At 52.2% G+C, this 14,357-nt stretch overlaps 1 long non-coding RNA gene across 1 annotated transcript; it reads right to left on the bottom strand.

The window, feature by feature from the left end:
* Positions 1-6,465: 6,465 nt before the first annotated feature.
* Positions 6,466-7,013, bottom strand: LOC123121967 (uncharacterized). Its single transcript, XR_006460005.1, has 2 exons — positions 6,872-7,013; positions 6,466-6,626 (listed from the first exon to the last, which is right to left on the bottom strand). It is a non-coding gene; the product is annotated as an uncharacterized lncRNA (long non-coding RNA).
* Between the last annotated feature and the right edge of the window lie 7,344 nt (positions 7,014-14,357).

The following is a 14,357-nucleotide window of genomic DNA, read 5'->3' as shown; positions in this document are numbered from 1 at the left end:
GTAAATGTTAATATATTTTTTTATAGATTCGGTCAAAGTAGAGATGCTTTGACTTTAGACAAAACTTATATGTAAACTAAAAAGGACCGGAGAGAGTAGAAGACAACGTTGCCCGCTGGGACCCGGTAATGGGTGGCCTAGTAGCTATGTGGCCTCGTCATCTTGACGTCACGCTAGTTTTTTTCACTCTAGTTTATATTTTGGAATATTCTATATATATTATGAAAAATAATTTAGTTAATAATTTTAAAGAAATTCATCGCACGTTAAAAATGTAAATGCAGTGTAAAGAAATTTTCGCTCAACAGTTAGAAAATGTTTGCATCATTCGAAAAATGTATGTGACATTTCAACAAAAATCATGTGTTTCGAAAACAAAATTATGTGACATTCCAATTTTTTATACAATGTAAAAATTGGTTGTGTAATTCAGTAAAAGTTTTGTATGAATAAAAATGCACGTTACACGCATTTCACACAAAATCTTTGGGACATGTATAAAAATGTTTATCCAATGTAAAAAATGTTTGCGTAGTTTAATTTTTTTTCGTATTATACAAAAAAAAGTTGGACCTGTATTAGAAAAATGTTTAGCTCATATTAAAAAATGTTTAAAATAAGTATTTGAGAACATATTAATCATGTGATTAAAAATCTTATTTTTTGCATGATAATACATGTCTCATTAATAAAATAAAGATTCAGTTACAAGCCACATAAATATCGACATTACAGGACTGAAAAGATAAGATAATCCTATTAGAAAAATCAGCGCTTGTCCCCCTCCACTAAGAAAAATGATACATATCACCTCTTCACCTGAACTTGACGCAGCTCCATCGCTGATCAACAGCTCTACGGACTTCCAGAGTAATTTGCCCAAAGCAAAACCATTGCTGTTAAAAGAATCAGACCGGGGCAACTGTCCCCGGACACACCATCGAACTCTATAACTTACACCCCCGCATGACTATGACGTTGGAGGAGGAAACTAGAACTGTCAGCCTCCAACCACAAAACCAGCACAAGATGCGCCATCTTCCAGTTGTCACTTGCGTAGACAATCGTCTTTGCGTACTCCTAAACGACAAAACCTCCTTGCTCCACCATGACATCAGAGACAACGCCGTAGCAATAGGGACATAGCAGAAGCTGAGACACACCTATGGAGTCGCCCAGTGACGGAGCCAGGAAATTTTAGGAGCCGGGGCGGGCTGTAAGCTAACTATAAAAACAAAGTATTGCAACCGAATATTTTGGATACATATTATGTAACTAGGAGCACCGAAGTAGATAGCCATAAATTTGCAATAGTTACAAGTCAAACAGTCGATATTCCATTATTCATACACATAATTCGTAGCTCATAGACAAAAATACTCATGAATAAAATACTATAGATATCCAAAGGTCCTAGGAAGCACCGAAAAAAGATCACGCAAGACTAGGAAATTAAGAATTAATAATTCATTGAGGAGTTGTAAAGACTTATTCACATTGAAAAGTATAAAACTTACCATCAAAGTGGTAATTGTTGAATATATGGTTTGTGCATGTATATTGTATAGTTCGACTCACTTTCTAGTCATTGTATAGTTGAGGTTGTGGCCCACCTTGTACTCTATATATACGTGCGCTATGCACCGATCAATACATCGAGTTGCATTGCCAAAATATTTGTTTCCAACATGGTATCATATCTACGATTCTAACCCTAACTCCTGCCGCCGCTGCCGCCGCGATCCCATCACCGCCGCCACCCGCCGCCGCCGCCACTTCATGCCGTCGCCGCCGCCGCGTCTCCTCGCCACCGCGCCGCCACCCCCCTGTGTGCCACCGCCGCCTCGCGCTTCCGCTCGCCACCCGCGTCGCGCCGCCATCCCTCCGCCGCGCCACTTCACCACGCGCTTCCGCCCTCCCCTCTCGGCCATGGCCTCCCCCGGTTCCACCGGTACCACCCGCAGCCGCCGCACCAACCCCTTCGAGGGCCCCGATCCCGTCGTCATCCGTGATCTCAATATCCTCGCTCGAGTTCCCGTCGTCCTCGATCAACTCACCTCCACGTACTATGCCTGGAAGACGTACTTCTCCCTTGTGTTTCGTGAGTACAATCTCCGGGATCACATCGATGGCTCCGTGGACTCCCGCTTCATGAAGGACGATGAGGAGTGGACGTCCATCAACGCCATTCTTATCCGCTGGTTCTACACCACCATCTCGAAGGACCTCTTCCACATGGTGGTCTCCGCCGATGATGACGCTCACGCCGTTTGGACTAAACTCAACGGCCTCTTCACCGACAACGCTCTCCAACGCAAGGTTTTTTCCACGGCGAGTTTTTTGGGTGCCAGCAGCTTGACTCGTCGGTAGACGACTATTGCATGCGCCTCAAGAAGCTTGTCGATGAGCTCCGTGACCTCGGCGAGAAGGTCTCCGACGAGCTCCTCCTCAGCACTCTCATCGCCGGCCTGAACAAAGACTTCGGGAACGCCGCCTCCAACATCCCTCTCATCACCAACCCGACCTTCCCCAAGATCATCGCGTACCTGAAGCTGGAGGAGAAGAGGATGCGGATGTCGCGCGCCCGGGCCACCCATACGGCTCTCACCGCTGGAACCCGCGGCGGTGCGCCGCCCACCGCTCCGGCTCCCCCGCCGCGTCCCGCCCAAGGGCCCCTCCACGTGCAGCCGCCGCCCGGGTTCCCATATCCCGCGCCGCCGCAGGCCCCTCCGCCGCCCCCCACTGAGCAGCAGCAGCGCCGGGGCAGGCGTCGCGGCCGAGGTGGCCGCAAGTAGCAACAGCAGCAGCCAGCTGCCCATGGCGGGGCGCCGCGCCAGCCGCAGCACCCGCTCCCGCCGGCGCCCTGGCAGGCCGGCCAGAACCCCTGGACGGGGGTTGTTCACGCATACTCCATGCCCATACCGCGCGCCCCCGTCCCCGGTGTTTTTGGCGCCCGCTCGGCTCCTCATCAGACTCTGTATGCGGCCCCTCAGGCGTATCCGCCGGCGCCGCTCTATGGCCCCTCGGCGGTCTATGGGCTGCCTCCGGCCGGTGGGCTCGTGGCGCCGCCGCCACAGCCTCTGCTGTCGGCCCCGGCCCTCCCGCCGGCACCATGGGACCCCGCGCTGCTAGCGGCCCTCCACACCGCCCCCACGCCACAGCAGTACACCGGCGGTGGCGACTGGTACATGGACACCGGAGCCACGGCTCACATGACCGCCAACCCCGGTAACCTTCTTACCGCTCACCCTGTTCACACTGCTGCTCGCATTACCGTGGGAGACGGTTCTTCCATGCCCATCACTCATGTCGGCCATGCTGCTTTTCCTTCTAACTCCGTTCCATTACATCTTTCTAACGTACTCGTTTCACCTGACATCATTAAAAATCTTGTTTCTGTTTGTTCTCTTACACGTGAAAATCCTGTCACTGTTGAATTTGACATGTTTGGCTTTTCTGTTAAGGATGCTTGTACCCGGATGGTGCTCCAGCGATGTGACAGCCCCGACGATCTCTACCCGGTCAACTCCTCCACATCCTCCATCGCTGCACCCATGGCGCTTTCCTCTGGAGTGGACCTTTGGCATGCTCGTCTTGGTCATCCCAACCCTGCCACCCTTCGTCATATTCTTCGCAGTTTTTCATTCACGTGTCATAAGATCGACGATCACACTTGTCATGCTTGTCGTCTTGGCAAACATACTCGTTTACCCTTTAACACTTCCTCGCATGTTGCTTCATACCCATTTGAGTTAATTCATAGTGATGTTTGGACCTCTCCTGTTGCAAGTAACACGGGCTATCTCTATTATCTTGTTATCCTTGATGATTTTTCGCACTATGTGTGGACCTTCCCGTTGCGGCGAAAGTCAGATTCTGTTGCCACTCTCACCGCATTCTACTCCTATGTCTCCACGCAGTTTGGTCGCCCCATTCATGCGTTGCAAACAGACAACAGGAAGGAGTTCGATAATCTTGCAATCCGCAACCTTCTCGCCACACACGGCACGATTTTTCGTCTCACTTGCCCATACACTTCGCAACAAAATGGCCGCGCTGAGCGCGTACTTCGCACTCTTAATGACTGCGTTCGCACCCTCCTCTTTCACGCCAACGTGCCATCACGTTTCTGGCCTGACGCGCTCGCCACCGCATCACTACTCCTCAACATCCGTCCCTGTCGCACTCGCGGGAATTTTCCTCCTCATCATCTTTTGTTCAGCACGCCACCTTCCTACACCGAGCTTCGCATTTTCGGTTGCTTGTCCTACCCTAGCATCGCTTCCACTGCTTCTCATAAGCTCGCACCACGGTCCGTGGCCTGTATTTTTCTTGGCTATCCCCCAACATCAAAGGCTACCGCTGCTATGATCCTATCTCACATCGGGTCATCACTTTCCGACACGTTTACTTTGATGAGATGGTTTTTCCGTTTCAGCAGATACCTTCGGATGTTGCGGCCTTGCCCGCTCCTGGTGACGGCCGCTCGGGCGTCTCTCTCGGGCCGCCCCCTGGCTTTGAGGGTGCCCCCCGTGCCCCGGGTCGAGTTCCTCCCCGGCCGGCTTCCTTAGGGGCTGCACCCCTCTCGGCACCTACGACGCCCCTTGCGCCACCATCGGCGCGGGCCTCCTCGGCGCCCCCCGCGCCCTCACCGGCGGCCTCGTCCATGGCGGCCTCACCCGCGGTCTCACCCGCGGCCTCAGTGGCGGCGGGCTCTTCTTTGTCCTCGCCCGTCGCCCCGGACTCGCTGCCCCGCCCGATGACTCGCTCTCGGGCCGGTACCTTCCGCCCGAGTACGCGGTACACCAGCGATGAGTATCTTCTCGCCGCTTCCGTCTCCGAGCCGTCCCCTCTCCCATCGTCAGCTCGAGCCACCCTTCGGGACCCTCATTGGCTCGCTGCGATGCAGGAAGAGTTCGATGCGCTCCAACGGAACCGCACCTGGCAACTTGTCCCTCGGCCACCTCGTGCCAACATCATCACGGGCAAGTGGGTCTTTCGGCATAAGACTCGTCCCGACGGGACTCTCGAGCGCTACAAAGCTCGCTGGGTGGTTCAAGGCTTTCGGCAACGTGCGGGCGTGGACTTCACCGACACTTTTGCTCCGGTTGTTAAACCGGGCACGATCCGCACCGTGCTTCAGCTGGCCGTCTCCCGAGCTTGGCCCGTGCATCAGTTGGACGTCTCCAACGCCTTCTTGCACGGCCACCTCGCCGAGCAGGTGTTCTGTGAGCAGCCCACCGGCTTCGTCGACGCCACACATCCAGATCATGTGTGCTTGCTCTCCCGTTCTCTTTACGGGTTGAAGCAGGCGCCTCGGGCCTGGTACCAGCGCATCGCTGCCTTCCTGCAGACGCTCGGATTTACATCGACCCGCTCCGACGCGTCCCTCTTCGTGTACCATCACGGGGTTGACACGGCCTACTTGTTGCTCTACGTCGACGACATCATCCTGACGGCTTCCACTGTCGCGCTTCTCCAGCGGCTTACTGCTCGTCTTCGCGATGAGTTTGCCCTGAAGGACTTGGGGCCCCTCCACTACTTCCTCGACATTGAGGTGGTTCGACGGCTAGATGGGTTCTTTCTACACCAGCAGCGTTACGCCCATGAGCTTCTCGATCGTGCCGGCATGCTTAACTGCAAGCCTGCTCCCACGCCTGTTGACACCAAGGCCAAGGTTTCAGCTCTGGAGGGCTCTCTCGCATCCGACGCGGCCTTCTATCGCTCCATTGTGGGTGCCTTGCAGTACCTCACTCTGACGCGCCCTGACTTGTAGTATGCCGTTCAGCAGGTCTGTCTTCACATGCATGCTCCGCGTGACTCTCACTGGACCTTGGTGAAGCGTATCCTCCATTACATACGCGTCAGTACGTCCATGAGACTTACACTGACGGCCTCCGCCTCTACCGACCTCGTCACCTACTCTAATGCGGACTGGGCTGGCTGCCCGGACACACGGCGCTCCACTTCGGGGTACTGTGTCTACCTTGGGCCGTCTCTGATCTCTTGGTCTTCCAAGCGACAACCCACAGTCTCTCGCTCGAGTGCCGAGGCAGAGTATCAGGCAGTGGCTAACGCCGTTGCCGAATGCTCTTGGCTTCGTCAGCTGCTCCAGGAGTTGCTTTGTGATGTTCACAAGGCCACACTCGTCTACTGCGACAACGTCTCGGTCGTGTACCTCTCCGCCAACCCGGTCCATCATTGACGAACGAAGCACATTGAGCTCGACATACACTTTGTTCGTGAGCAGGTGGCCCTTGGGTGCATCCGGGTCCTCCATGTCCTGACGGCGCAACAGTTTGCCGATGTTATGACAAAAGGACTGCCTACTTCTGTTTTCGAGGAGTTCAGGTCCAGTCTTTGCGTCTCCGGCGACGCTTCAACTGCGGGGGGGAGGGGGGTGTTGAATATATGGTTTGTGCATGTATATTGTATAGTCCGGCCCACTTCCTAGTCATTGTATAGTTGAGGTTGTGGCCCACCTTGTACTCCATATATACGTGCGCTATGCACCGATCAATACATCGAGTTACATTGCCAAAATATTCGTTTCCAACAGTAATGACGCCTCGGTAAAATCCATTTTCGACTCCTCATGGCTTGACATCATTGCCGAGAAAACTTTTCTGCATCAGAAATGAAAAAATAATTCTTAGATCAAAACACGAAAAACACCAAATTACAACTTGATTTGAGTCACCAAAGTGATATTCATTTCAACACGGATTTTTCAATCTAGACCCGATAATTATGAAAATTGGGGGAATCCCCAACTGTCTAGAGTTACAAACAATTATAAAAAGAATCCACAAAACTGAGGAATGAAATCCCATGCCACAATTTTGTGCTAAGGCCAAGCAGAATCACTCACCTCGAAATCAAGGCATCAATCACGAAATTCCTTGCCTTCGCGCCGAGAGGAGGTGCGCCTGTCCCCGGCGGTTCACCGGTGCGATCTGCCGCCTCGAAAGAGTGAGGAGGCGAGGAGACGTGGTTTTGCTGGCGACTTGCCCAACAACGCTAGTAGGCCGCTTAGCCCCATTGTGTGTTGTTTGCAGGCGTGCAGGTGCAGCCATATGGGCCTAGGAGCAGCAAGCAAAGCCCATGAATTATTAGCCCGGGCATATTACGGTAAAACTCACCTGATTAATACGTGACTAATGCGTACAATTATAGGCAGCTCGCCGGTGAGCTCGGGCAGCTGCCCCTGGTCGCCGGGTACTGCATCCGCCACTGGAGTCGCCGCCGCCATCTTGCCGACACCATCCATAAACTCTAACGTCGCCGATCTGAAAGATCGACAAACACACGATGCCATCAACTCCGAGACGCTGCCATGAAGGGCGCCACCGGTGTGGGAGTGAAGTTGAAGCAGATTTATTCGTTTGGGCGCCGCTCCCACCACCACAACGACGCACCACGACTTACAAATCCAAACCCTAACTACAGAGTGGAAGAATGCCCCCCTCCCTCCTGCCGCTGGAGGGAGAGGGGGCCAGCGCCCTGACCGGTGGAGATTGGTGGAAGAAAATCGCCTACCTAGTCATCTGGCTCATGGCGGCGGCTAGGGTAGGGAAAACGCCCTATGTATGCGATTAATTTGTATATTAAGAAGAATATTTAACATGTATACAAAAAATATATAATGTGTATCAGAAAAAGTTGACATCAAACATATATTTGAGAAAATCATGTATTTAGAAAACATTTAACATGTATCAAAATATATTCCTGATGTACATGGAAAATGGCAGTGTATGAAAAAACTGGACATGCATTTAAAAAAAAGAAAAGGCAAAAGAAAAACACTCTGGGGCAAACTGAAGAAAGTAACAAAGAAAACTAAAGAAAAAAATAAAATAGGAGAAAGAAATAAAAACCAATGCAAAACAGTGAAAAACAGATAAAAATAAAGAGCCTCGCGTACAGCTACAGTATTGGGCTGGCCCAAAAGTGGTCGCGCTATAGACAAGTGGTAATAGAAATTGGGCGATTATTTGGGCTCCTCCTCGCTGGTAATCTCCGGGAATGTTGATCTAAATATACTGTAAGCAGTAGCATGCCGGAAAGCGTTGGCCTTAGCTCAAGACTTACAGGTGTAGAAGGTGGTGATGACTTCGGACTGCAAAGGATCGATATCAGATATCCATGGAGGGACGGAAGGAGGTTACCAGTCGGTGATCAAAGAAATTTCTCTCACAAGTTCTATTTTTGATAGCTATAGCTTTATTTCTGAACGTAGATCAGCACCTAGTGAGGCGCTTTGCCTTGCCAGACACTCTCTTTCACTTGATCAGGGGCGCCACCTGTGGCTGCTAACCCCTCATGATCTATCTTGTATCCCTCTTAACTCTCTCATAGATTAATAAAGTGTCTGGTTTCCCCTAAAAAAAAGGAAATCGGGCGATTGTTTGTCTCAAAAATAAAATAAAAAATCAGGCGATTTTCACTCAAAATAAAATAAAATCGGGCGACACATAGGATATAGCTCCGTCGAACCAAAGTATCTCCACAAAAGAAACATGTATACACGTTTCATACGTTTATCATGTGATTTCAAGTGTACAGGAAGGATACGTTTAAATCGGGAACAACTTCAGTTTATATATATATCGTAGTTGTTCTTCATACACAGAACTACTACTATAATGGAGGCTGATCAGGAACAACCCGACTGGTTAAATCTCCCCTTGGATCTCCAGGAGACCATCGGCAGCCGATCCTATGATGCCGTCACCGGACTGACCGTGTTCCGCTCCGTCTGCCGGACATGGCGCTCTGCTCTAGGTCATGCGCCTCGCCTCCTGCTTCCTGCGCCTCCGAACAGCCCTGTTCCCCGTGCGGGTTCAGAAGACGCGCTCATCTTCCCGTTGTCGCGCGGGTGGTCGATCATCGTCGATGCTCGCGACGCATCCTGCCGCCTCTCTTGCCCTGCGACGGGCGCAACGGTTGCTCTGCCCAAGATCAACGCCGTCCGCGGCAGGAGCGCCGCACCCGGCGACATCACGCATGTCAAGCAAGTACGTGCATCATACCGACGAAGAAAGCGCGTCCTGGTTTCCGGGGGACAAGATCAAGATCGAACGCCCCGCCTGCGGCTACATGATTTTCTTCGGAAATTACCTTGACTTCACGGATTACTTCCGCTTCGCCGTCCACTCCCCGGCGGCAAGCGCGGCGGACGACATGATGATCATGATGTGCCACATGTGGCTGCTGGGCAGAAAGACCATCGTGCTCTGCCGGCCTGGTGACGCCGCCTGGACGAAGCTGGGAGATTGCCCGTCTTTCAGCTTATGTTTCGTCGACGTCGCCTACTTCCGAGGAAGGATCTACGGCCTAGAAAGCGACGGCTCCACGGCGGTGTTCGACGGCGCCACGCTCGAGTTCCTCCACTCGGTCCATGTGCCATGCGCGACGTTGAAGCCTTGCACCGTGGTAGAGGAGGACTCTCCACATGACTTCGATCGCATCAATCTCGTTGCCTTGCCAGGCAAGCTGCTTTTGATCAGTACTAGGGTCAAGTCGCTCGAGGCAGAGGGTTTCGCCATCTTCGAGTTAACCTCTAGCTCTAGGCCCGAGGATGGTGGTCTCTCTTGTTGGCGCAAGGTAGTTCGGGGCGGCATCGGTGGTAACTACGATATCTTCATGGACTGCTACCACACCGCATTTACCCATGTAAGACAATAAGTTTTGGGGGAACCAGCACAACCCTCTAGGGGTGGCTTATCTTATTATATATAATGGATGTGTTACAATATATACAATATACGTACATAAGTACATAAGCTATACATAGTCTAACACCCTCCCTCAATCTTAGCCACTTTCTAAAGAAACTGAGAAGGGTAAGATTGCGCCTACAAGCCTCAAACTGCGGCAGAGGTAAAGGCTTAGTGAAGATGTCTGCAAGTTGATCCTTAGATGAGATAAACTTGATCTGGAGTTGCTTCTGTGATACACGTTCCCGTACAAAGTGATAGTCAACTTCAATGTGTTTCGTTCGGGCATGAAATACTGGATTTGCAGAAAGGTATGTAGCACCGATGTTATCACACCAAAGAATAGGAGGCTGTGGTTGAGACAAACCCAACTCCTGAAGCAAAGACTGCACCCAAATAATCTCTGCAGTAGCATTAGCCACAGCCTTGTACTCAGCTTCAGTACTGCTACGTGACACAGTAGCCTGTTTCCGAGCACTCCAGGCGATCAAATTAGGGCCAAAGAATACTGCATAACCCCCCGTGGATCGCCTGTCATCTGGGCTACCAGCCCAATCTGCATCAGAGAAGGCCGAAAGGACCCGAGAGGAAGTCGGCCGAATATGCATACCAAATGTCAGGGTGAACTGAACATAACGAAGAATGCGTTTAACAGCAGCCCAATGAGTATCTCTGGGAGCCTGAAGATACTGACAAACCCTGTTAACAGCATAAGAGATATCTGGTCTCGTGATCGTCAAGTACTGAAGTCCACCAACAATGCTCCTGTACTCTGTGGCATCCGCAGGAGACAAAAGCTCACCATCAACAGCTGTTATCTTGTCGGTAGACGACATGGGTGTGGTGGTCGGTTTGCACTTCAGCATGCCCGCTCTTTGTAACAACTCCAAGGAGTACTTCTTCTGCGTAAGGACAAGACCAGTAGCACGAGAAGTGACCTCAACTCCAAGAAAGTAGTGAAGCTTCCCAAGATCTTTGACCGCAAAATCAGCACCAAGAGAGCAGACAAGAGCATCAGCAGCATACTGAGAAGAGCTGACAAGGATAATATCATCGACATATACCAAAAGATACATAGTGACTTCTGGCTTCTGTAGAAGAAATAATGAAGTGTCAGCAGTGGACGGCACAAACCCATGAGCACGAAGGGCAGAGGCAAGGCGGGCATGCCAGGCACGAGGAGCTTGCTTCAAACCATATAGTGCTTTGGAGAGACGACAGATATAGTCAGGACGATCAGGATCAGAGAAACCAGGCGGCTGTTTCATATAAACCTCTTCCTCCAAAAATCCATGTAGAAAAGCATTCTGCACATCAAGTTGACGAAGTGACCAACCACGAGAAACAGCAATGGAGAGAAGAAGCCGAATAGTGGTAGGCTTGACGACAGGACTGAAGGTGTCCTCATAGTCAAGACCATGGCGCTGCCGAAAACCGCGAGCAACAAGTCGCGCTTTGTAACGCTCAATAGATCCATCCGAATGCTTCTTCACTTTGAATACCCATTTTGAGTCAATAACATTTACCCGTGGTGGTGGAGGAACGAGAGTCCATGTCTTGTTACGAAGGAGAGCATGAAACTCCTGCTCCATAGCCTCTCGCCAATGTGGAATGCGCAGGGCAGCCTGATATGAGCGAGGCTCAGAAGATGGATCCGCAACAGCAGCAGCCAAACAAGCAGCCAACCAAGCAACCGTACCATCCTTACGTTCCTTAGGTTTGAAAATGCCACTGCGACTGCGTGTATGTGGTCGGGACACAGGAACCACCGAGGTCGACGGAGCAGCCTGCAACGGGCTGGAGGACGGCGACGTTGACGAGTCAGCCGGTGACGAGGAGCCAGACACAGTAGCCTCGGGCTCGGTCGGCGAAGAAGGCCGGCCCACCGGCGAAACCGGCAGAGCAGACGAAGCAGCTGGCGACGCCGGCGTCACAGACCGGGCCGATGGCGAGCCCGGCATAGTGGGCCGTGGCGCGGCCGGTGTCGCGGGCCGATCCGCGGATGAAGGCGACGTGAGGACGGCGTCGCGGACCCGAGCTGCAGGCGAAGACGGCGTGACGGGCCGAGCCGCGGGCGAAGACGGCGTGACAGGCCGAGCCGCTGAAGACTCGGCGGCCGCTGGCGAAGAGGGCCGAGCCGCTGGATACTCGGCGGTCGCTGGCGTAGCGGACCGAGCAGTGGAGATGCTCGGCGCGACGGGCTCTTCGGGTGACCATGCATGGGCACGCGAATCGATGCCATGCAACATAGGGCGATCGACGTGCCCATCAGAAGGCGGCGATGATGATGGTGAATCCTCCAACAGCTCCAAACGAGCCCCACGTCCGGTTCCTGCACCATGGTTAGGTAACAGCAAAGGAGAGTATGCAACATCATCAAATTGGTCAGAAGCAACAGAGGATGAATGCAGAGATGGTGGTTCGACAGTGGACACAGGAAGTTTGGCAAAGGGAAAAACATGCTCATCAAACACGACGTCCCGAGATATATAGACACGATTAGTGGGAACATGAAGACATTTGTAACCTTTATGAAGAGAGCTATAGCCAAGAAAAACACACTTCTTAGAACGAAACTCAAGCTTGCGCTTATTATATGGACGAAGATGCGGCCAGCAAGCACACCCAAATACCTTGAAAAAGGTATAATCAGGTTGTTCATTAAGGAGAACCTCAATGGGAGTCTTCATGTTTAAAACACGAGTGGGAGTACGGTTGATGAGAAAGCATGCAGTGGTGAAAGCATCACTCCAAAACCGAAACGGAACAGATGCATGGGCCAAAAGAGTAAGACCAGCTTCAACAATATGACGATGCTTACGTTCGACTGAACCATTCTGCTGATGTGTATGTGGACATGCTAAACGATGAGCTATCCCAAGCGACTGAAAGAAGGAGTTGAGGTTGCGATACTCGCCCCCCCCCCCAGTCCGACTGGACATGAACAATTTTGTGCTTGAGAAGACGTTCAACATGTTTTTGAAACTGAACAAAAATATCAAACACATCAGATTTGCGTTTAATAAGGTAAAGCCAGGTAAAGCGACTATAAGCATCAACGAAACTGATATAGTAATTATGACCACTGACAGAAGTCTGAGCAGGACCCCATACATCTGAAAACACAAGTTCTAAAGGATGTTTCACCTCACGACTGGACTCCGAAAAAGGAAGTTGATGACTCTTCCCCTGCTGACAAGCATCACACACTGCTACATCTTTATTACTAGACAAACTAGGAAGCTCATGACGACGCAAAATATGACGGACAATAGGTGTGGCCGGGTGACCAAGACGAGCATGCCACTGTGACGGAGAGACCCGAACTCCACTGAAAACACGGGCGACGCCAGGATGCTCCAGACGGTAGAGGCCCTGGCACAACCGCCCACTAAGAAGAATGTCCCTCGTGCCCCGATCCTTAATAAAAAGATCAAAAGGGTGAAATTCACAAAGCACATTATTATCACGTGTGAGTTTAGGAACTGAAAGAAGATTACGGGTCACAGATGGAACTCGAAGAACATTGCGAAGCTGAAGACTCCTATTGGCATGTCTAGTGAGAAGAGATGCTTGACCAATATGAGAGATGTGCATACCTGCTCCATTGGCGGTGTGGATCTTGTCGGAGCCATGATAGGGTTCACGAGTGTGAAGCTTCCCCATCTCGCTGGTCAGATGCTCTGTCGCCCCAGAGTCCATGTACCAGTGTGGATCGATGGAGTAGGACTGAGTGTGTCCCTGTTGCTTCTGCGGCGCGGGACGATCAGCCATGGCGACCTGACGGGCATTGTTGCGTGTATCTTTGCCGTCATTGCCAAGACCAAGGAAGCTTCGCTGGAAGCGCTTATGACACTTGGAGGCCCAGTGCCCATCGCGGCCACAAAGCTGGCACACACGTGGACCGCCAGCCCCCGGTAAGGTCGCAGTAGGTGGGGGGGCCGAGGCGGGCGACGGTGGCAGCCCCAAGGGAGACCGGGGTGATGAAGAAGAGCGGCCACCCTTGGTGGCGGCGTTGGCCGAGAGGGAGCCAGTGCCCCTGGAGCGGCGTGTCTCGACCCGTTGCTCAGTGAGAAGGAGCCGAGAGAAAACCTCGTGTGCCAGCATGGGTGTCGAGTTGCCCCGCTCGTTGATGATCTCGACTAAGGCATCATACTCCTCATCAAGACCATTGACAATAAACGAGTTGAACTCGGAGTCGGTGAGGGGCTGTCCAATGGAGGCCAATGTGTCGGCGAGGCCCTTGACCTTGTTGTAGAACTCAGTGGCAGTGGAGTCAAGCTTCTGACACTCTCCAAGCTGACGACGGAGTGCAGAGACACGAGCCTGGGACTGCGCTGCAAAGGTTCGCTCAAGGATGGTCCAGGCCTCATGAGACGTCTTCGCGAAGACAACAAGTCCGGCAACTGCCGGCGAGAGCGACCCCTGGATGGAGGAGAGGTTCGCCTGGTCCTGCCCCGTCCAGACGCGATGGGCCGGATTGTAGACCGGACCGTGCACGCTGTCTACCAGTGCGGGTGGGCAGGGAAGCGATCCGTCGACGTAGCCTAGCAGGTAGTGACTCCCCAAGAGCGGGAGAACCTGCGCACGCCAGAAGATGTAGTTGTCGGCGGAGAGCTTGATGGTGATGAGATG

The sequence above is a fragment of the Triticum aestivum genome, chromosome 1A (genome assembly GCF_018294505.1).
Source record: "Triticum aestivum cultivar Chinese Spring chromosome 1A, IWGSC CS RefSeq v2.1, whole genome shotgun sequence".
Lineage (NCBI taxonomy): Eukaryota > Viridiplantae > Streptophyta > Magnoliopsida > Poales > Poaceae > Triticum > Triticum aestivum.
The sequence above is the reverse complement of the archived record's forward strand: the minus strand, read 5'-3'. Positions and strand labels throughout refer to the sequence as shown.